General features: G+C 32.8%; 1 non-coding gene across 1 annotated transcript; it reads left to right on the top strand.

Annotated features, from left to right (window-relative positions):
• Window positions 1-3329: 3329 nt before the first annotated feature.
• LOC132003094 (U4 spliceosomal RNA) lies at window positions 3330-3468 on the top strand. The gene has a single exon (XR_009400140.1). It is a non-coding gene; the product is annotated as a U4 spliceosomal RNA (small nuclear RNA).
• Window positions 3469-17280: the final 13812 nt, after the last annotated feature.

Here is a 17280-nt window from a genome sequence, read left to right as displayed (position 1 = left end):
AATAGTGTGTTAACATTTTCAAAATGGGAACTGCACTGAATAGAACTGAATTCACCCTTTACTTTGGCATGCTGTATTGCTTTAACATCTTTAGACACAATTTCAACAACCCTTGAGGCAGAATTTAATGAACTGGATTTGCTGCCTGAAATCCAGGTGATATTCAGGGCTCCTGAGTTAATCTGGTAGGATCCTCAACCTGTGCATGATTTCTTTCTTTGGAAACTCTAGGTTGGTCAAGGATATATTTAAGTACATTTGAAAAACATGCCATTTTCTGACATGATGTCAAGAAACCACCAGTGCTCAGGATGAAATTCAAATTTCTTATTTCAGCACAGAGGGACCATCACTGTTGAGTTTCAGCCTGATTTTTTTGTCTTTATAACACACCACTGTCATCCTCATTCTATCCTAAAGACGTGTCTACTTATTATTTTTGAACATATGGTTTTCATTTTACAACAATATGAAATATTTTTAACTGTTTTGTGCAGTCTTCGTTTGTCTTCAAGACCTGTCCCTAAGGACACCTGTTCTGTAGAATGTTTCCTGACCTATTTGCAAGAATTTATTTTACTTTTGTTCTTTGTTTCGGCCATACATTATTAGGAACAATAGTGTGGTCATTATTACATTGCAGTTTACTTATTTCTTGCTTCTTTCTCCATTTGTACTTCTCTCTCTCTAGCCAATAGGTTTCTTTGAATAAAAAAAGACTAGATCTTTGATATTCAGTAATGGGAAATCAAGGAATTCCTCAGGATCTCTCACATACCAATTTATTTTAAAATCAATGTGCAATTTTTTTCCTAGTTTTTTTTTTGTAAATGCCACCTCTAAACATCTTCATCTTAAGGTTTGACTTACTTGTAACAATCAATTGCATTTGTAATGTTTTTATTGAATAGTTATAATCTAGTAGGAGGATATTTAGTTAGTTTAGAATTTGTCACTTACTATCTGTTTGACTCAGCTTTTAATCTGCAAAATAGAAACAATAACTGTTAATGATTGTACCTCCTTCATAGATTTTTCTGAAGATTAAATGATACATTTAAAGGGACTCATCACAATATCTAGTATATCACAAGCACCCCAAAATGGCAGAAAACCAAGGTTGCAAACTTTGGGAGGACAGGATTTTTCCAATTTATATCCTCATTGCCCTCTTACAGTTCCAGCATGGAGTTATGATCCAATAAATATGTTCTGTTAAACAAATGAATTAATTTAAAATACATTAGTCTTCCACAATACCGTTATATAAAAATACCACACTTAATTTTGAGCATTAAGTAAGAATTATCCAATTAGGAAAGGGAGAAGGAGACAAAGTGTATTCTAATGATGGAACAAGATTACAAATAAAAGGTATATAAAGGGGTATTGTAATTTTGGAAAAAGTCAGATTCACAATTGTGAAGGGTTATATACACATCCTTCTCTTCATCATCATCAGTAGTTACCATGATCAGTACTATCAGGTGCCAATCAATGAGAGGATAGCAGAGATGGAGAAATGAGAATATGATATGAAGTTAATTAGGAGCCATCATATACAGCTGTGTATATGATACTTCCATCATTTGTAGTTATCCACTGGTTACCAGTGGATCTGAGAGTTTACAAGATGAAAACTTAAGAGTGAATGCCATAGATTTATCAAAGTAGTTTATACAGAAGAGGAGTCCATTTGCACGATACATAATGACCACAGATTTAGACATTCAGTTTGAGATATCTGTATAAGACAACCAAGTAAAAATATCAAACAATAAGTTGCACATATTCTGGAGATTGGAAAGAGGTTCCGTCTGGAAAAGTAGATTAAAAATTCATCACATGTAGATGCAAAATTAAATCATGGGACTCACTGAGAAAAATGAAGAAAATGAGAACAAAGGAAATAATGACAGAAAATGAGTTCAAATGTATAACTTAAAGTGTGAAGGTCAAAAGGTGGAGTTTGTTGTGCCAGGAACAATTAGAGGAAAGAGATTGACCAATACAATCCAAAGCCGCAAAGGAATAAGGACGACTTTTGTTTTTAACAATTACTGTTTTTAATATATTTACAAATACTTCTACTGGACTAGGAAATGTGAAAGCTCAGTTACATTTGATTGAGAAGTGAATGGGAGATAAAAAGTAGAAATAATGTGGCCTTGAGGGAATTCACTTTTATAACTTCTGTTTTCTTTGTGAACTAGGATATTCCATCTGCTAATTCTCCAGGACACAAAGCAGATAGAAATAAAACAATGATCAAGACAATTCTGAAGGTGGAATATATTCATAGAACTTTTTTTTTTTCCTTTGAGTTACTAGCAGATGTTCAGTGCTGTATTTCCCCATTAATACACCACAAAGAAAGCCCCTGGTTAATGGTTCCGTAAATATAAACAATTCATCAACATATCATTGTAAATAAGCATAAAATGGATTTGGGACACTAACCTCAATCTTTATTTACTACCTTTATTTTGACTTATCAGACAGTGAATATGGATTTCTGAATTTCACACACAGGCACACAAAAATATCTGTAAATTAAAATATGGTTGTTGTCATTTTTCACAGGTTTAACTGAGTTAGAAAAAAATATTTTATGTTTTTCCATTCAAGGGCTCTTTTTGCTAACTTTTCTTCATCGCATTAAAAAGAAAAAAATTTTATTTAATAATAATATTACATTATCTTTGCTAGTATAGCACAACAACAAACAGGTTTATTCATGGCAGAATTCAACCATGCAATTAAAAAACCACTTCTTCAAATTCTGTCATTGATCTAAATTATCAGATTTGGGGAGCATAACAATCAGAAATAATCTCGGGGGCATGACAGTCTGAAATAACACCATCTTTAGATTCTTTTGACTAGTAACTCACTTTTTAATGACCCAGTTTTCCTTGGATCAATGCTCAGTTTTTCAGATCTCTTCTTCCATTCTGACCACGATGATATACCTGGTGTTTGTTCGAAGAGTGTCTAATGACACCTGGTGGAAATTAGTGAAGTTTTCTTTGTTTGGATATACATGTACAGACCTGCTGGTAGATGACTTGGTCTGATCTGGGCATTTGCATAGAGATGGAGCTGATCTAGTTGAGTCATTGAATCTATTGTGCCAGCTAAGCCTGTGGATTCTCAGTATTTTCTTTTTCTCAAAGTTCTTATATTATTTGACTTTTTTGTTCCATCTCCTGACCTCTTAAGGTTGGCCAGGTTTTCAATATCCATTGTCTCATCACCATGGCCTCTGTAAATTTCCAAGTCCCTCTAGACCATGTTTTGACCACAAAGACTAAGTACCTAAGATGATTTGGTATGAATAGTGGCAGTATCGTAGGCAATGAGGTTTATCCGAGGCACGACTATTGCTAATTGAATAATATATACAATCACTGCTGTGCCAGAATGTAGAATGTAGCACAGAACTGACTGCAGAGCTTCTCCTAGAGCCTTGTAGTCTCCCCTTGCTCTATGTCTAGCATCAGTGTTTCGTGTTTATGTTCCAGAACAGGGATATATATTTTTTTCATTAAATATATATAAACATATATACGTATATACATACACACACACATATATATATATAAGATAATGAAAATTATTATCTCCTGAAATTTTCCATCTTTAAAAGGAGAAAAAAAAATCCCATTAGTATAAACAACTAGAGAAAAAGCCATAAATAGATCTGTCCCACAGGATGAGCACAGATACAGTGCGATGGATGTTCTGGGAAAAGAAATTCATAAAAATGTCATAAAGCATCAAGCACTTGACCTGGGCCTTAATTTCTGGAGTAACTATTGCATATGAATAGAATTTGGCAAGAAACTGTGGTACTTAGGTTATTCCTGGAAAAGTCAACAATTTCAGGCAAGGCACAGAGAAAGGAAAAGGATAAGGCCTGTAGGAAGAAAAGTTTTTACAGTGTGGAAGGGCTGTGATTGTGAAGGGAAGGAATGGAATCACATGCCATGGATTCAGGAAGGGTGTATTGTGGAAGGTCTTCACTGCTAGATAGGAGTGTGGTCATTTTTCCATGTGAGATTATTAACACGTAAACGTAACTGGGTGGGGCTGGGACTTGATCAGAATTCTTTCTCAAGCAGTCTTGTTTGAATATAAGGTCTATTTAGAATTTCAGAGATGGTGGGAACCCAACTCCTTTCACTTAGTTCACTTTTCAAGAACTAAATGGTAAGACTGTGTTTATACTGCATTAGTCTGCCTCATGCGAAGCTGGTCAAACACATGGACAATAGTTAGAACTTTGTTTTGACTATTTATTCCTTTCTCTTTAACAAGCATTTCCACTACTCACTCTTGCCCACTGATTTCAAACACCAACATTACTCTTTTATTCTCATTTAATGAAAATTTCCTATCTGTTTTTTTTTATCCTGCTATGCTTGAAATCATGCAATTTAACAGTTACATCTATCATTTTCATAAAGATGACTTTAATGATAATGATTTTATGGTCAGCAGGAGCAAACAACCTGGGGAGAGATGTCGTATCAGTTCACAGAAAATAGGCAGACATGTGATCTGTCTATATGCTTATCCCAAATGCTTTACCATGATTAATTTAAGGAACTTATTTTCAAAGTTTAATTCTTATCCATAATATAACATATTTATCATACACAGTATATACAAACTTTATTGGATCTTATTTTCTAAATTTATGAAATAATCCCTGTGAGACATACACACACATAGACAAACACACACAGAATGTAATTTTCAGGTTTATTGCTTACCTTAAATGTCTGTGCAAAATACTATTAGTGATAAAGATTTACAAGACAGTCTCTATCTACTCTTAAGAACAGGATTAACAATTCTAGGCATTGTGATTACATAGGTCATTCAAAACTATTACAGAGAAAAAGAATAGATTCTTAATCATTGAAGACTGAGAGAATGCTTTATTTTTAAATATAAATTTTGGCAGTGAATTATTTTATTTTTTTTCTTTTTAGAATCAAAATAGTCATTGAAGTTTTATTAAGTTCAATAATACTATCAGATTCTGCTAACTGCTTTCTTGATGCCTGCTTTCTTCCTTCCTTTTTCTTTCTCTGTTTCATGCTAATTCAATCATTTAAACTGTCTAAGAGTGAAATAAACAAGAAGGTGCTTTTCACAGTAACTTCATTAGGCATGAACAGTGCTATTAAATTTTTACATATTGAAAAATTATGTTAATCAATTTTAATAGTATTGCTTAATTAATTCAAGTAATGCTTTTATTAAACTACTCTTTGAAATACAAGTGACATGATTAAAATTATGAGAAAATTAAAGAATATTGTATCATGGACATACTTTTAGAGTAACTGCGTATATGGAATATATGCAAACTTTTCTGTAATTTCTAGCATATTGAAGAATATATATGCAGAAACAAATACATATAAGTATGTACCTTAAGAATCTAAAATATCATAAAATATGAAATAGCAAGTACAAGAGGGTGAAAGAAAATGGAATCAAAATAACTGTAAGAATGTACGTGTCAAAAGAGTACTTAGGATTTCCATGCAATAAAAACAAAAGAAAAAGTCAACAAAAGAGTGAAAGAAACTTAATGCGAACTTTAGACCCTGAAAATGGCTGCATACATAGATCTAGCTTTATTTAGATATATACTTTTGAGATTCAAGGAAACTTAATTGATCACCTGTTTGTCTTCCCTGCATAAATATAATCTTAGGAAATCAATCTTAAAGAGTATTTATTAAAAATTAAAAATAAAGATAATTTTATTATAGGATATATCACTTATTTAAGAGGAAATATGGGGATGTCTGGGTGGCTCAGTCAGTTAGGTTTCTGCCTTTGGTTCAGGTCATGATCCCAGGGTCCTGGGATCGAGTCCTGAAACCAGCTCCTTCCTCAGCAGGGAGCCTGCTTCTCTCTCTGCCTCTTCCCCTGCTCATGCTCTCTCTCTCTAAAAAAAAAATAAATAAATAAACTATTTTAAAAAAGGAAATATGTTATATTACATACATATATACAATTTTTTAAAAATAAAATGAATGCCCCCATATTCATAATCTAGTTTAAGAAGAAGAAGATAAAAAATGTGATCAAGATCTATACACTCTCGGGGCACCTGGGTGGCTCAGTGGGTTAAGCCTCTACCTTCAGCTCAGGTCATGATCCCAGGGTCCTGGGATCGAACCCTGCAATGGGCTTTCTGCTTGGCAGGGAGACTGCTTCCCCCCTCTCTCCTTGCTTGCCTATCTGCCTACTTGTGATCTCTGTCTGTTAAATAAATAAACAAAATCTTAAAAAAAATTAAAAAAGTTCTATATACTCTCTTGTGATCAAGTCCTCTATCTCCAGGATAGATAAGCACTATTCTGACTTCTGTGTTCAACATTCATTGTTTTTCATTTGAAATATATATATATATATATATGTGATATATATATATGTGATATATGTGATATATATATATCACATATATATATGGTATATATGGTTTATATATATTCTATATTATAATTACATATTTTAATTATATAAGTTATATATATATATCATTGACTATATGATTTTAAGTTTTCAAATAGCATTCTATGATGAACAATCTTGCTGAGCTTAGTTCTATTTCACTCGATTTCATGTTTCTGTATTCATCCATATTTATTTTTTTAGCAATAGTTTATTCATTTCACTGTTGTAAAAAAAATTATTGTGTCAATAGACCATAATACATCCATTATCCATTTATCCATTCTTCTGTTTATGCACATTTGAGTTGTTTTATGTGCTCATTTTTATATATGCTGTTATATGGGTATTTTGGTATATTTTTCCTGATGTACATGTGAAAGAAATTTATGAGATATATGTTAAAGAGTGGAATTGCTAGGCCATAGGATACATGGATCTTGTTTTTGTCAGATATTGCCATATTGTTCCCTATCTAAACCAATTTACAAAATAATCTATAATCCTTCCTGCAGCTTATCCTCAGTTGCCATTATTATTCCTTCTAATTTCTGAACACAATGCATAAAATATTTTCTTGTTTTTAGTTGGGTCATGTCTCTTTCATTACGATGACGTTGAACTTCTTTCCATGAGTTTATTCACAGTTCTATTCCATTTCTTTGAAACGTGTGTATGGATTTTCCATCTATTTTTTTTTTCTATGGCATGATTTCTTTACTTTCAAATTGTTTATGTGAGTTGTTTCTTTATTATGGGAGGATCTACCAGCTGTTTACTTTCTGGGTCCTGCTAGGTAGGTTTCCTTCATTTCTCACCCCTGACAACTACGTATACTATGGGGCTGACAGGAATGTGAAGGGAAATGATGTGTGCCCCTTCTAGGACAGAAGCATAAAATCTTTGATTGTGCACTCATCCCAGTGTTTCTCCCTCCTGAAAATTGGGATGAAGATCTAGGCACAACCTTGAAAAAGGTGGGCTGAAGATTCTTTCCTGACAAATTGTGTGAAACAAAGTCCTTCTCTACATTCACCTATCCCTGCCCTCCAGCATCACCACACACACACACACACACACACACACACACACACTGTTACCACAGACAGAGACCACTCTGCTTGCACTGAAAAAATAATTAAAGCTTCTAATGCATTAAGCACTGAGTAGTAAAGTTATCTGTTCTTTCTGTGCAGCCCCAGTCTACTATCACTATATGACAAAATATAACCATTCATTCATTATATTCATTTCATACATGTTCTTCCAGGTGTTGTTTTCTTTGGTAAAAACTAAACTTAGCTTTAATATAGTTGAATTTATTGTACTTTTCCTTTAAGGCATAGCCTTTTCACAATTTTTTGGCTTGTTAAAACATTGCGCTTGCCAAGGTAAAAAATGCATTGCTTTATATTTCCTTCCCCGAAAGGTTAATGTCCTTTTTATTTTTTTTTTTTCTATTTGAGACTTTTAAATATGATGTAAAGATGAGAAACAATAGATTTCATATAGATAAATTGTCAGGACACAAGATTTCACCCAAGCAATCTGTTCCTCACTGATATTTCCTTGTAATAAATCAAGCTCTTAATATATGTGTAGGTCAGTTTCTAGGTCTCTCTCCAGCACTGCTATCGCAGTGTCTTTATTCTTGTGCTTCAGAATGTTTGCATGCCCTTGGGCAACTTTTCAAACACATTTTTTTTTCTTTTTCCAATTTATCTTCCTTATTTGAGTCCTCTTTCCATATAAATTTTTAAATATTAGGCAATTTTCGTAAAAGTCTTTCAAGTTTAAAATTTAGATTTTATTGAATTTGAAGATAAATTTGAGTAAAATAAACATATTTACTATTGTGATTCTTTATATTTCATGTTTATCCATTTATTTAGATCTTTTACAACATATTTTACCAAGAATATATATTATCCTACAAATACATCCCACATGTTCTGTTAGATATATTCCTGATTACTTTATATTGTTTGTTGCTGTAGATTTTAATATCTTTAAATAAAACTTTTATTGGGGTTTAATGCATACAAATAAAAATGTACTTCTCACAGTTACATATTCAGTTTTTTTTTTTTTTAAGTAATGAGCAAGGATTTTAACCAGCAGCTCATAAAAATCTAAAATTGAATGCATTACATGTAATTCTGAATTTTGACTAGATCACTTAACACATTGTTCAGTCATTGGTCATGCTTTTTATTGGATGTTGTAACAATGTCAACATGGTATACCAGTTTCTCTTCTTATCTCATCTCAGAGAACTAACTAAAACATTGGCATTGGTTTTCAGATAAATAATGTACTTTTTTGGTACAAAACTTTGGTAGAGATTATTTATGCATTCTTTTGGTTTATACTAGAAATGGAATTGCTATGTTGTACGATATGAATTAATTTAGCTTTAGTAGATTGTATCATACAGATACAGATTTCTAATGTGGTTGCATTAAAAAAACGTAAATGAGAGGAAAATAAATGAAAGATATAAGTATAGAACAGGTGGAATAATACTGTATTTTTCACAAGTGACAGTATAATTTATGTAAGATTTGTAGAAAATTAACAAGTATATAGTTACAGAACATTAAAATGAATAAAAACTTAGCTATTGCAGCATATGAAAGGTAAACAAGATAAGTTTTATTTTTGTAAATATTGAAGACAAATAAAATGCCATTTTAAAAAAGTTATTATAGAAGTTATTAAAATCTATCAAAATATTATGAGACTTCTACTTCTAAGAGTATAGCTAGGGCGATATTTTCAAAGATCCTCTTGCTGTATTGCCTAGATGTTTAATAGACACAATAAGTATATTTTCCATACATAGCTAAAAGTTCTAGAGAGGAAAGAAATCTTCAAGATACTCCCTGACCACAAATAAAGAAGGAAAATAAGAAATTGAAGCCACAGTAAAATAGTGAGCAAAGATGGAATTCAGAGCAGCTGGAACTTTGGTGCAAAATGGGTAAAGAGGCTTACTGAGGTTTGGAACCTAGATAGAGGTTCCATTTGGTTCTGTTTAAAAATATCTTTTCTGGCTTTTTAACACTTTTTTTTTCTATTGCTAATTTTATTCCATTTTTAATTTGTTGAAGTGCATTAAGCATTTATTTTGCTTTCTGTATTTTATAATTCCAATATACAAAAACCAGGAGGGCTAAAGCTTTTCCTTTTTTATTTCTGTAGTTTCTTACTCATGTAAGTTGCAATTTTTTCATACCTAATAGTTGGCTGAATATATTTTTTTAAGATTTTATTTATTTATCTGACAGAGATCACAGACAGGCAGAGAGGCAGGCAGAGAGAGAGGGGGAAGCAGCTCCCCGCTGAGGAGAGAGCCCGATGAGGGGCTCGATTCCAGGCTGCTGGGATCATGACCCGAGCTGAAGGCAGAGGCTTTAACCCACTGAGCCACCCAGGCGCCCCAATAGTTGGTTGAATATTAGCTGTGAAAATACTAACAACATAAATAGAGCATGAATTCCCTAGAGAAATTTTACTTTTGCTCCTTCTGGGTGGCAGGAAGGCTATCAAACTATAATGACTTTAAATAATATCCCACATTGTGATTTCCGTAACCATCTAGGTAATAGAAATTCAACCCCCAAATCACTTAAAGGCAAGCTTATTGTTTTTTAAAGACTTTATTTATTTATTTGACAGAGAGAGAACACAAGTACGAAGAGAGACAGGCAGAGGGGGAGGAGGAAGTAGGACCCCTGTGGAGCAGAGAGCCCTACAAGGACCCTGAGATCTTGATCTGAGCCAAAGGCAGAAGCTTAACCCACTGAGCAACCCAGGCGCTCCAAGGTGGACTTATTTTTGTTCAGGTATTATTATTAGTTTCTTATTATTAATAGTCCTTGTTGAGAGACAAACACTTATCTTTATAGGCTCCTTTAATTGTAAGTTCAAATTTGTTCTAACCTATCTTTTCACACACTGAAATAAAGGCTTTCTGTGGGCTCAAGTCTGTTGCTAGCCCAGCTACTTGGGCCTAAAACAAGCCGTTTTTCCTATGTGCCTGAAGTGTTACATTGTTCTGGATTCCATGTTTGCTCACTATTCTACTTTGGATTTATTTTCCCCTTGCCCTCCTCTATTTAGGGCTGAGGTAGCATTTGGAGATTTCCTCACACTCTTACAAAGTCTAGTGTGAATATAAGATTATGTTTATTTTGATTAAGCCATCATGTGTGTGATAAAGCAAGATAATATTTCAGAGTAGCTCAACCACCATATCCCTGGACATGGAAGTCTCAAGTAATATTTTGACGATATCATGTAATATTGCTTCAAAACTGATCATTAGTGTCAGTGCTTGAAGAGAAATTATTTTACAATGCCAATTGAATAAAAGCCATATGGTTTAATAACCAGATAAGAACAAGGTTAACATCATTTTTATTAATGAAAAGCTTAACTAATAAACATATATGGGTACATGTCTCTTCCACTTTGGTCTCAGCTGAACTAAAGCACTATAAGCTGAAAAAATCAGAATATTCCACAGAGAATTATTATGCATGAAATTCATATTGTACGGGACACCTCGAGCAAGGCCTTGCAACTTTATTTTTTCGCTTTTACTCCCATCCCTCAAATATATAATATGAAAATCCAAATATAGTGTTTCATAATAGTCTCAATAAGTGCTCAATAAAGTGATTTGTCATAGGTAATGTTGGTGTCTGGTGAGCCTCAAAAATAAAATAGTCTCAAAAGGATCACATAGTATATACTAATAATCATTAGCCATAAAAAAAGGTCAACCATATTACTCTTTCTGGAAGTGCAAATTAAAACCACAGTAATATATCATTTCTTGCCCATTATCATGACTACAAAGATAAATTAAAGATGATAGCCAACATTGACAAGGATGTAGAAAAATGGGAATCCTCATTCTTTTCTGATGAGAATGTAAAATGTCGAAATCATGTTCATATGATTCATGTTCATATGAATGGAAAACATATTCTTAAAATGTTAAATATAAATTTATCATATGAAGCAGCAATCACTTCTAGGTCTATCACAAGAAATTGAGAATATTCATCCACAAGAAGATAAATAAGAAAAAATTGAAGAAATTGAATAAATAAGAAGAAATTGAAGAAATTGAGAATATTCATCCACAAGAATGATTGAACCCCAAAAACATTATGCTAAATGAAAGTAGTCAAGCAACAACACTATTATACGGTTTTATTTATTAAAAAAATCCCAAATCCTTGGGCGCCTGGGTGGCTCAGTGGGTTAGGCCGCTGCCTTCAGCTCAGGTCATGATCTCAGGGTCCTGGGATCGAGTCCCGCATCAGGTTCTCTGCTCAGCAGGGAGCCTGCTTCCCTCTCTCTGCCTGCCTTTCCGTCTGCTTGTGATTTCTCCCTGTCAAATAAATAAATAAAATCTTGAAAAATAAATAAATAAATAAATAAATAAATAAATAAATCCCAAATCCCAAATCTATAGAGATAAAAACTCAAACCCATAGTGGTCACCTACAGTGAGTGGTTGGGGAGCTGTGACGAATATTAATAGTAAATGAGCATGAAGGGCCTTATTGGGGTGATAGAAAGTTCTAAACTGATTTATCATAATATTTGCAAAACCTATTAAATTTATCAAAAAATAAAATAAAATAAGCACTGAATTTATATACACTTGATATGGATGAATGATATATTAAAATCATAGTCTATATTATAGTACATAATTATCACTTAAAAACCATTTTCAAGTTGCAGCATGTATATCCAAAATAATAACTTCACTTCTAGACCAGTTAATTTTAGCTCATGTCTTTAAGGTGATTATTTAGCAGCATAATTGGCCTGTTCTCATTCAAATACACAATCATCTTTTTGTTTTTTTTATGATAGCTGTTTCTATGCCACTGATCTAACTATGATGTCAGATATTTAATAAATAAATGAAACAGAATGTTTGCTTAAAGGAAATCCTATTTCAATCAAAGGAACCCTTCTGAAGCATTCATAAGATTATTTCCATCAGCTTTGCTTTGTCTATGAGGACAAAAGCACATATACTGAATGACTACAGATCTTTTTCTTTTCAGTCTGATAAAGTTTAACTTCTAATTAATTCTTGCCCATACAAATTCCAAGTCAACAAAAATAATCCAATAAAATTACTTTCATTTTTTGGCATATGTGTCTAGAGTATGTCTTTTTCTAATTAAAGCCATTAGTTGGATACTATAGACTTGCAACTTGCAGAAAACGTATTGCTATGAAATTTAGATAAAATACCTCTCAAATAGGAGTCCTAAAAATTGGGGATAGTAATAATTTTAGTGAAAATTACTGAATGCAGTATCTCTGTTATGGAGTAGTTAATACTCTAGACACAAACATTCAGGTCTACTGCTTGTAGGAAATCATTCCTTAGAAAATCACACTCAATTGATCCTTAAAAATCCAGGAAAAAATTTAGTTGTGGAGAGAAATACTCTAGGGAATCTGTCAGGTCTATAAATATGCATTAATGAATATTGCTGAATGGGCTTGTCCCAAATCTGCAGTGTGGTTTCTGGTGGAAAGATATACCATGCATGTAACTGGTTAAATTCATTAGGGCCAAGTTAGAATAGAGTAAACCAGATCAACAATTCTCCTTCAAAGAAAGCCTAGCTCATAACCTAGCCAAAAAAAAAAAAAAAAAAAAAAAGATTCTCGCTAACAACTGAACAACTGACAGTAATTTTTGTTGTTGTTTGACCAAACTTACTTCAGTCAGGTTCTTGAAATTTCTTCTACCTCCATCTGTGTATTTTCTTGTAAAAGCTAGTTTTAGCAAGAACCTTGTTAAATGAATTTAAACAGTGCTTGCCACCCTTCATATCTGGTCTCCCTCAACATCTGATCAGGATTTTCATCCTTGATCATCCTCCAGGTGGTGTCTAGTCACACTGGCCTGTCTTCACCCAGAATCCTGTATATCAATTTAGCCATAACTCCTTCTTACCCTTAATGTTTCCTCTCAGTAATTTTCTACCAACCGATCCACTCCTTGTTCCTTAGCTATAAATTCCCATTTGCCCATGCTGTATTACAAGCTGAGCCCATTGTCTCTCCCTTACTATACAATCCCATTGCAGTGGCCCTTATATCTACAATGATGATCCTGAATAAAGTCTGATTTATCATGTTTAATGGGCTTCATTGAATTTTTTTCTCATTAACACTATCGAGGGAAAATAATTTAAGTATAGTTATGATTTTCTTTAGAAAATCCCCCTACGAGTTAACTTTTAGAGCAATCATTTTGGCAGGAGGTAATGTTAAAATGTTAAAATGAAGAATGAATGATCTTGAGGATGCTTAGAATACAACAATTTTGCTTTTTAATTGAAAAACATATATTGAAATACATCATTGTGTTAAAATCTAAATAAGCTTATCCAAATTAAGGATCTTCCTGCATCTCATAAGGAGTCCACAGGAATTTTCATGGGCAGAATCATCATTTTTTCAGGGAACATAGCCTTGCACATTTTAAATTCTCTTGGCAAATGATTGACTGATGTCCTAGAGTTCTTTGTCATATAGTAGATAAAGAGCTGGAAATCATCAGCTAGCTGTCTGAACTGTAAAACAGATTTATTGTGGCTACTGAGAATTGTCTTATTCTCATAGCAACTCTGTAGATCCAACAGGACAAGTTAATGGCAAAATGAGGAGATCAATGAATGAACTTTTCAGATGTGTTTACATTTTAATACCCACCAGAATGTTGGTAACTACCATACTAATATAATAATTTAGATTTTATTGGATTACTCTTTTTTCTAATATCTAATAATTTTTAAAAGATTAGAACTTTATAGGTGTTCTTAATTTGGTTACGATCATGGTAGTTAGTCTGTAAGATGACCCTCCAAATCCAGTAAACCACATTTTCTGGTATTTACATCCTTATATAGTCCCTTCAATCTTTAAACCTGGGATGGCCCTATGTAAACAATGTAGGGCAGCAAAGGTGGGTTAATCTTCCTGGTTATAAAACTATAAGAAATCTTGTTGCTTCTGCCTTGGTCTCTTGGAACCTTTACTTTGTGGAAAGCAGGTCACAGTGTAAGACATTTAGCTATCTTGAGATTGCCATGTTATGAAGAAGCCTAAATGGAGTATTATCATCAAGAAGAGAAAAAAATACTTCATCGGTTTCTTACAGCCATAAGGTTATATTTTTATGTCCAATCTATAAATGTTGCCCATAACATTCAATTCTATTATTGACTTCAAGTGATATGAAATTTATAATCTTTCATAGCTGTTTATGCTGTAATTTTATTCTTGTCTGTCCAAGCCTACCATGTCTATTCACCACTTGGATCCCTACACAAAATTGCATAGAAGTAGAATGCTCTGGGGTGCCTAGGTGGCTCAGCTCATTAAGCGTCTGCCTTTGGTTCCGATCATGATCTGGGGTGCTGGGATTGAGTTTGAAGTAGTCCAGCTCCCTGCCCAGTGGGGAGTCTGTTTCTCTGTTTCCAGTTGCCCTTCCCCCTTCCTGTGTTCTTGCTCTCTCTCTCTCTCTCTTTTTAAAAAATAAATAAAACCTGGCGATTCACAGACCTGTACCCCTGGGGATAAAAATATATGTTTATAAAAAATAAAAAATTAATTAAAATAAATAAATAAATAAATAAATAAAATCTCTTTAAAAAAGAAATAGAATGCCTATATCTAAGAGAAGATAAACAAATATTTAGATTTTAAATTATTTGGGTTAATTCCTTTTATTCAAATGTGCTATGGAAGTACATAAGCTTTATGGACTTAAAGACAGTAAATACACCACTTTTTTATTTTTAGTATATATATTACGTAAGAAATGAAGATGGTATATACTTTTGACACAGCTATTTTTCTTTTCTTTTCTTTTCTTTTTTTTTTTAATATTTTATTTATTTATTTAACACAGAGACAGTGAGAGAGGGAATACCAGCAGGGGGAGTAGAAGAGGGAGAAGCAGACTTCCCACAGAGTGGGGATCCTGATGTGGGGTCCATCCCAGGACCCTGGGATCATGACCCCAGCTAAAGGCGGAGACTTAAGGACTGAGCCACCCAGGGACCCCTACAGCTTCCTATTTTTCGATAGGAAGAAGCATGGTAATGGAATTGAATTACATTTTCTTGATGTACTAAAGATTTTAGCCATTCTGACTGGTGTGAGGTGATATCTCATTGTGGTTTTGATTTGTATTTCCTGATACTAAAGAATTCACAGTTATATCAGAAATCTACTAATATTTTAATTGGTTTAAATCTTGATATAATTTAAATGCATACAAGGGTAATTCATGTATATATTATGCACATTTATATATATATATGAATCCTGTACAAGAAGCCCAAATAGGTCTTAAATAATTAAATAAGAATGATTAAAAATCATCAAATGGAATTGTAAACAATTCATTTAAATATGATAAACATTACAAAAATGATATATACATGTCAATAGATATATTATAAATGTTTATAAAACATACTGGAAATAACCATAAAATTGTTATAATTTTGTGAAGGAAATTTATATTTAAAAAATTAAATTTAGCTTATTGGGCATTTTCATCTTTCTCTGTTTATTTCAAGCTCAAATATGTGCTCTCTGGCATGCAACAGAAACAACAGAAGGAGACCAAGTAAAGATTAGGTCATTCTTAGCCATCATGTTCTGAATTTCTTTTTTTGTTTCAGTGCCATCACTGAATTCTCTTTTTTGATTTTTTTCTCTTACTCTAAATTGCTTCCGTATTTCTACTGAGTGAATTTCCCACTCTGCATTATCAACTTAACAAAAAAGATTATAGACTCAATTTGTATAAATATCTGCTGGAATTCTCTTAGATAAATTATCTTGGAACTATTTTAGCTGGATCCCAGGACCCTGGGATCATGACCTGAGCCAAAGGCAGATGCTTAACTGACTGAGCCACCCAGGTGCCCCATATGATTTCCCATTTTTATATGCATGTCAACATTGGGGAACAAACAAGACAAAAATAAAAATGTAATTAAAATAATAAATTTATAAAAATGAGGTTGGCAGAACTGAAAAGTCTTGATCATTGTTAAACTCTTACATCAGCCTTTCTGAAACAATATCAATAAAAGAAAATTTTAAAAGGAAATCTTGGATGTCCAAAATTTGGATGTCCAGAATTTCCAAAAATCCAAAATCACCATTATCCAAAATGTGATTTTTATTTGAACATTTTATAGTAGTGAAAGTATGATCAATTCTTATTCTAAATCAAAATCATTTCACAAAAAAGAAGTTTAGCTTATCTTTTCTCTTTTCATAAAAAGAATGTGATACAATTTTCGAACTCACATTACTTAAAATGGGAGATTTTTTAGACATCTTGCTGATTATATAGAAGTATCTAACTGCACAATAAGAAACTTGAATGATGTTATTTACTCAGAGGAAGGAAAGAAGGGCAAAGTGATGAAGAAGCATTTTTCTCATGATTCAAATTTGTTGGGCATGTTGATTTTTCTTGTTACTAAAGTGGTTTACAACAAGGTTTTAATGAAGCAGTCTCACACTTTGCTCTATTTCCAGTTGGAAACATGTGGTCTCATTTAGGATATCTTTTTTATTTTTTCCTTAGGTCACTTGGCAAACTTCAAGCATTTGATTTCTTTTAATCAAGAAGATGAAGCACATTTGGTAAATCTTCTTATTAATCAGATTTTGACAAGTATCCATGATTTGCAATCCTTAAGCTTAGGTTATCTAAAC

This window comes from Mustela nigripes, chromosome 15 (genome assembly GCF_022355385.1).
Source record: "Mustela nigripes isolate SB6536 chromosome 15, MUSNIG.SB6536, whole genome shotgun sequence".
In the NCBI taxonomy this organism is placed as follows: Eukaryota; Metazoa; Chordata; class Mammalia; order Carnivora; family Mustelidae; genus Mustela; species Mustela nigripes.
The sequence above is the reverse complement of the archived record's forward strand: the minus strand, read 5'-3'. Positions and strand labels throughout refer to the sequence as shown.